Below are 7,673 nucleotides of genomic sequence, written 5' to 3'. Positions count from 1 at the left end.
CACATTGGGGAGGACAAACACAACTTTAACCGTTTGACCATTTTATTGAAGAAAGAACAGTAGTTGTATACCAACAATTGACAAACAAGGAAATGTGCAAACAAAATACACCGCCATGCCTGCAGCAGGCTGGAGAGAGAGCAGCCCTCCTAGTAGGCCAGACGGGGAGAGAGAGAGTGAAGCAAACAGACTGGGAACTCTTAAACCGTCTCCAGCTCGTCAGCACAGGAGAGCTGCATAAGCTCAGGATCAGCTCCACCCAGCAACCTCCTGCACACACAGGGGAGACACAGCAGCAACAACACAACACTCCCTGAGAGGCCAACACAGGGCCACAATATAGACACTGACACACACTAACACACAGACACACACACACAATACACTGCTTCAGACACACACACTGCCTGCTTCAACTGTGGAATGGCTTCCTGTGCATCAGTACAACAGGCTGTTGGGCCTTTGCAGGATCCTGCAGGGTCGACCCCAAAGTTCAGACTCACAGCTCATAGCAGGACTTAGCTGGATGCAGTCACAGCTCCTCACTGTGTGCAGCAGCTGGACTGAGCTGAACACTGGACTCAGACAGATTCAACATCCACACGTCAGTCACTGGAAGCCTTCAGAATGCTTCTCTCCTCACTCAGCTTCCAGTCCAGATCCAATACCTTACTGCAGGTGAGTGACGGACCTGTCAGCTGTGTGTTAGAAATGCATGAATAAACAGCAGCTTCATGTTGATGCAGGACGTATGAGGGCGGAACACTGATGAGATGAAAAGATTCAGAGGAAAAGGCAGAAAGAGCAGAGCTGATAAGTCACATGACAGATGCACTGACACGCTCTCTAGTCAGCTCCTCCACCAATCAGGCGCTGCCTCGCCGCTCATGCAGCCAATCAGGTTGTAGCAGTACATTTAAAGCTCTCCTCTCTTCACCGTCGGCTCACATATGGCTCGTTGGTCTAGGGGTATGATTCTCGCTTCGTGTGCGAGAGGTCCCGGGTTCCAATCCTGGACGAGCCCTGATGTTTAACTGTATTCTATTGGAGACCAACTCCTTGTTGTTGACTCTTTTCAGTTCCTCTCTAACTACCACACAGCTTTACAAAGCTAACAAAGTTCTATTCAGACTCATCCCAATCCAGAGCAGTTGTTCCACAGTAACACCTGCAGGAGGACGTCATCACCCAGTATGTGACCTGCACTGTGAGCTGTAAGGTCTTATACAGACAGGTGTGTGTCTGTCCTCATCAAGTCCAATCAGTATCATCAAAGACAGCTGGACTCAGATGAAGGTGTAGAACCATCTGAAGGACGATCATAAGAAATGGACGCACCTGAGTTCAATATATGAGAGTCACAGCAAAGGCTCTGATACTTAGGACCATGTCATATTTCACTTTGTCTTTTTAATACATCTGCAAACATGTCAACAGCTCTGTGTGTTTCTGTCAGTATGGGGAGCTGTGTGGACATTAATGAGGAAAAATGAACTTCAATGATTTTAGCAAATGGCTGCAATATAACAAAGTGAAACATTTAAGGGGGTCTGAATACTTCCTGCACCCACTGTACACATTAAAAGACAGTGATGATCTGTTCTTATTGTCTAAACAGGAACAGTTGAAGCACAGCTTGCAGCCCCTGTATCTCAGGCTTCTCAGCTTCTCTTCAGATGTTTGAACGTTTCTGCTGGAACCTCTCATTTAATGACTCACATTTAGAACTTTTGACTTTATGTGGAGGAGGGATTGATTTTGGAATGAGGAGGCTGCAGCCTGTGATTCCACCACTAGATGTCAGCATTGCACAGAATTGGTGGTTCAGTTCAGATTGAGAGAATGCAAAGAGTGTGCAAAGCTGTCATCAAAGTAAAAGCCTGCTGCTTGGAAGAATGTCAAACATCAAACATATTCTGCTTGGTTTAACACTGTTTGTTCACTACATCATTCCACATGTGTTCCTTCATAGCTCTGATGTCTTCAGGATGAATCTACAATGTAGAAAGTCATAAAAACAAAGACAAACCACTGAGTGACTTTTGACTGGTACATTTAAAATGTCATCATATGTCCTAACCAGCAGGGGGAGCACTGATCATAAACTCTCTGTCTCACATGTTATTGTCATGTGTTTTTATGGACGATGATGCTGACTGTTGTTTTCTTGCTTCTCTCTGTAAACAGCTTGTAAACAGCAGCTTCCCTGAGGGGAAACTCAGCTAATAAATGATGCTGTAACCTCTGGGACTTGATCTGCTGGGTGGTCGTCCTCTACATTATCCATCCATCCTCATCCATCCAGCTACACCCTCCCTCCTAAAATGCAGGCTGGAGGATGCGGGCATCGATCCCGCTACCTCTCGCATGCTAAGCAAGCGCTCTACCATTTGAGCTAATCCCCCTTGTATAAAGGGTTAATCGCAAGTCAATCACGACTCACTACTCTACAAGTGTACTAGTGAAGTATTGGATGCATCAGACTTTTAATCTGAGGGTCCAGGGTTCAAGTCCCTGTTTGGGCAGAACACTTTGTACTCCCTCTTGCTTGTACACCCCTTCCCTCTCTGTTAATGTGCTTGGACAGAGCTCTGTGAACAGCCAGCCTCTTTGTGTCTTGCCCTCCTTGTGCAAGGTGTCAATGGTCGTCTTTTGGGCAACTGTCAAGTCAGCAGTCTTCCCTGTGGTTGTGCAGCCTACAGAACTAGACTGAGAGACCATTTAAAGGCCTTTGCAGGTGCAGGTGCAGAGCACATGTTTTTCTGTATCTTAAGTCATCCTGGTGTTTGGACTTTTCAAAGCATCGTTGGTATGTTAACTGAGACTTTAAGTTCATCATTTGTTTTTATATATGTAAATTTATTTATGATGAATGTATGCATGTTTTTTTTTCTTGTTAGTTTTACCCTACTGCCAGTTGCTACATTAAAGACGACCAACGCAATATTTCCTGGTCTTTGTAGTTATTGGGGATGGAGTTATCTGCCTGTCAATTCATGCAAGGCGTGTGAAGAGGACAGGACAGTAAAACAACGCTTTCTGGAATACAAAGGCAAGTGACTCTAACAATGGCAGACAAGAAATCATCAAGCTCGCAGTCATTGCACACAAGGTCTCAAGTGTCACGTTCATCTGCATCCAGACGATCACATGGCTCATCTGCCAGTGCAGCTGCAACCCTGGCTCGGGCTGAAGCTGAAGCTGCTAAAGCAGAGGCATCTTTTGCAATGAAAGAAAGCCAAATAAAAATGGAACAAGCACGCTTAGAAGCATCCATGAAGGTAGAGCGTACACGTTTAGAGGTAACGTTAGATTCTCTTCAACTGGAGAAAAAGGCTGCAGCTGCAGTAGCTAAAGCTGAGGCATTAGAGGCAGCAGCAGAAGAGCAAAGTTATGCTCTCAGCTCACATATTGAGCTCCAAACCCATGATCCTGCAGAACGCACAAAAAAATATGTGGAAGAGCAAGTAAAGCAAGCTACAACATCTGGGTTACAGGAAGATCCAACTGATGGTTTTAAGGAACAAGACACCAAGCCATTACTTGTAAATCATGTGGAGAACACAGAACCTCATGTGTCACATGATTTAGGTGTGAAACCACAGAAAGCGACACCTTCAAAGGTAATCATGGATCATACTGATCACACAGACCCATATGATGAGAGGAGGACTCCTCAAGCTGACCGGTGGTCAAAGTTTGAACCACCTGATTCGGCTGACAGGCACGGTGTGTCAGACTTTGCCAGATTTTTTGCGAGACGTGAACTTGTGTCTACAGGACTCATGCAGTTCAATGATCGCCCAGAGAGTTATAGAGCTTGGAAAGCATCATTCTTGAATGCTATACGAGGTTTAGACCTCACAGAAGGTGAAGAAATGGATCTTTTAGTGAAATGGCTAGGGGCTGAGTCTGCTGAACATGTGAGAAGGATAAGGTCTGTGCATGTCCACCACCCAAAAAGGGGACACAGAATGGCATGGAAAAGACTAGATGAGTGTTACGGCGCACCAGAGGTAATTGAGAATGCATTGTTCCAGAGGCTAGATAGCTTCCCCAGGATTTCCAACAAAGATCACAAGAAGCTAAGAGACTTAGGTGACTTGTTAATGGAGATTGAAGCTGCTAAGTCTGAAGGAGAACTATCAGGACTAGGTTACTTGGACACAGCCCGGGGTATTAACCCCATTGTTCAGAAGCTACCATATAATCTACAGGAGAAATGGCTCTCACATGGCTCTAGGTTTAAGGATGAGTACAATGTTCCATTTCCACCATTTGCAAACAAGCCAGGATGCGAAATGATCCTAGCTTCTCACTGCTCCCAAGCAGTAGTGATTCACCACTTCTAAGCAAGGTGAAAGCAGCTTCTAAGTATGGCAGTCCGAAGTCTCCACTCTCTGCTTATAAGACTGAAGTGTCTCCTCACACTTTCTCCACAGCTGAAGCAGCACGCAAGGCTAAAATGGATCCTGCTGTTACGGCCCCCGGGCCGTTTGTATGATTTGTGGATTGTATGTGTGGACCTAATGAATGGACACTGAACAGGCTGAGCTGGAGCTGCATGGATTGGGGGACTGAAGACCTGACGCTGCGTGATTGGGTTGCTCCTCAACCAATCACCAGGCTGCACTTCAGGAAGCCCATTGAAAAGGCGACGGAAACGACACACCGACGGGAAAAGACTTGGAGCCCTGTTTGGCATGAGTTCTCTCCCCCTCTCTCTCTCTGGCATAGCTTATTTGATTGCTTGCTTGTTGTGTGGAATAGTAAGAACTGGTTAATTGAGTTTCGCCTCGTTTGTACGTTCATTTGTAACTTGTTTTGTGGAAACCGCTTCTGTGTGAACCCTTTTGGTACGCGGTCCCTTTTTGTTTCGGTAGTAAGAAAGTCTTAGTATGTAATTCCAACCTCGTGGTTGTGATTTTTCATTCTGGTACTATTTGTGTTAGTTTATCCGTATAGAAAAGTGTTGCATTGTATTTACTTCACCTTCCACCGGCCGATTATTTAGTGGCCTGTTTTATTCCACCTGTTGCCGTAATCAGGTGTGTTCTTTTGTTTGTTCTTTTGTTTGATTTACCTTATACGGCTTTGGCAGGGTTCCTGTTCACTTTTCGTTTCCTTTTGTATTGTAAATTATTGTAACGTGTTAAATTCTTGGTTATTATAATCACTTGCTAAATAATCAGTAAACAACTTTAAACCAATCTCTTTGTCCTGATTGGTCAATGTTCTCAACCCTCTCTCCCCTAGCGGAGGGTTGTAACAAATGGGGGCTCGTCATTTTTGGATCATATAAATTACCTGGTTGTTTTCTGATTAAACAGTGGTGTGATTATTAGTTGAGTGAGTGCAGTTGCTTCCGCTTGTGTGTGCAAACTAGAATGGCGTCAGAGGAAATTGCTCATTTCCTTAGCGCTCCTTCTGTAGAGCAATTGGAAACATTTAAGAAGGAGAATTTGATCAAAATTGCTGCAGTTCTTAATATCACGCACCCTAAACAAATAGTAAAGCGTGATATAAAAGGTTTGATTATAAACAAATTGGTGGAATTGAGACTCCTTGTGCCGGCGCAGGGTGAGCCTGTGGCCGAGACCGTCATGTCTGCACAGCAGAGTGACGAGGCTGGTAGCTGTGAGCAGGTGGCAGACACTGCTGCTACCCCGAATGCTGCCCCGGTGAGCGGTAAGGTGGAGGTGAGTTATACTCCCTTCACGATTCCTCGTTTTGACCCTCACTCCCAGAAAGCAGTGTGAGTTCCCGTGTACAAGCCCGGCTAAAAATACGCCTGGCTAGGCTGCAGCTGGAGGCTCAACAGAAAACAGAGGAACGGCACTTTGAACTGGAGTTGAGGAGGATGCAAGTCGAGGCTGACAAAGCTGTGCGGCTGCGCCAAGTCGAGGTGGAAGCTCAGAACCGGGCGGTGTTGTCCGCGCCAGCCATTGATTCGGGTATGTCTCTTCCCATTCACCCTCCTACTGCATTTGATATAACCAAGTATATTGCTTTAGTGCCTGCCTTCAGAGAAGCTGAGGTAGATTGCTACTTTTCTACCTTTGAACGAATTGCTGTTGGATTACAGTGGCCGGAAGAATTTTGGACGCTCCTGCTGCAATGCAAATTAAATTGGCAAAGCACAGGAAGTTGTGACTGCACTCTCTCTGAACGACAGTATGAATTACAAGGTTGTCAAAGCTGCTGTGTTAAAAGCTTATGAACTAGTGCCAGAGGCATACAGACAAAAATTCCGAAATCACAGACATGTTCTTACACAATCGTATTTAGAATTTGCCAGAGAGAAGAGTTCACTTTTCGATAGGTGGTGTGCCTCAGCAGATGTACATGATTTTGCCTCTGTGAGAGAGTTAATACTGCTTGAGGAGTTTAAGCGTTGTTTGCCTGAACGTATTGTTGTGTATATTAACGAACAGAAAGCAAATACACTCGCTGCCGCTGCTATGTTAGCAGAAGAGTTTAAACTTACTCACAAGTATTCCGCTGCTGAGTCTGACAGGCCCCGCACTGCCGGTGCCTCGTTTAGCTACAAAAAGCCACATTCTGATAAAGAAGTAAGAGAATGTTTCTATTGTCACCAAGTAGGGCATGTGATTGCAAACTGTTTAACGCTCAAACGAAAAGAGCGCACAACTCAGTCGCAGCATGTGAAAGCGGTTTCACTCATAACTAGAGCTCCGATTGCTGAGGAACCAAATTCTGATGGACGGCCTGATGCTTGTTTCAAGCCATTTTTGCTGGATGGTTTTGTGTCACTTACTGGATCCCCGGAGGATCAGCATCCGGTACGCATACTCCGCGACATGGGAGGTTCTCAATCTTTGATTATCGCAGGTTGTCTAGCTTTCTCTAAATTGTCGGCCGCTGGCTACAGCGCCGTCATTCAGGGGGTTGAAATGAAATACGTGCCCCGAGCAGTGCATTTCGTTCATCTAAAGTCGGATTTAATTACAGGAAAATTCCCTATTGCAGTTTGTCCTGCACTCCCCGTGAAGGGAGTAACGATGCTCCTGTGTAATGACATTGCGGGAGGGAAGGTAATGCCTAGTCTAGAAATTCTAGATTCTCCTGTGGTTACTGAAGATAAATCGAATGAAACTCCAGATGACACGTTTCCAGTATGTGCAATTACTCGAGCTCAAGCTCGTAGAAGTGATAATGAAATCATATTGGGGGATGATTTGTTTGCTACCCTTGTCACTAATGATGTCTCTGAGCAGGTGGGAGAGACTCCGGAGGAGGTGGGACAGACCGACACACGTGCAGTCTCCGCTCCAAAGCACACTTCTCCTCCTGGTTCTCTTCCCCCTGTAAATCGTACTAAATTGTGGGAAGCTCAAAAGGCGGATTCAACACTACGTGAGTGTTTCTCCAAGGTGGTGAGTGACGACAATGTAAACAGTGACACTCCGACATTCTACATTGAAAACGAAATTCTGATGCGTAGATGGTGCAACTCGGTGGAAGCAGATTGGAATGCTGTCCACCAAATTGTCGTTCCGACCACGTACAGAGCACAAATTCTGTCCCTGGCTCATGAAAGCCTGTGGTCCGGACATTTGGGAATAAATAAAACGTATCGGCTAATTCTACGCCACTTCTTTTGGCCAGGCTTAAAAGGGGATGTCGCCCGATATTGTCGCCGCTGCCACACT

At 45.6% G+C, this 7,673-nt stretch overlaps 1 non-coding gene across 1 annotated transcript; it reads left to right on the top strand.

The window, feature by feature from the left end:
• The first annotated feature begins 952 nt into the window (after positions 1-952).
• Positions 953-1,024, top strand: trnat-cgu (transfer RNA threonine (anticodon CGU)). The gene has a single exon. It is a non-coding gene; the product is annotated as a tRNA-Thr (tRNA).
• The last annotated feature ends 6,649 nt before the right edge of the window (positions 1,025-7,673 follow it).

This window comes from Parambassis ranga, unplaced genomic scaffold (genome assembly GCF_900634625.1).
Source record: "Parambassis ranga unplaced genomic scaffold, fParRan2.1 scaffold_27_arrow_ctg1, whole genome shotgun sequence".
Taxonomy (NCBI): Eukaryota; Metazoa; Chordata; class Actinopteri; family Ambassidae; genus Parambassis; species Parambassis ranga.
This window is presented reverse-complemented; position numbering and strand designations above follow the sequence as displayed.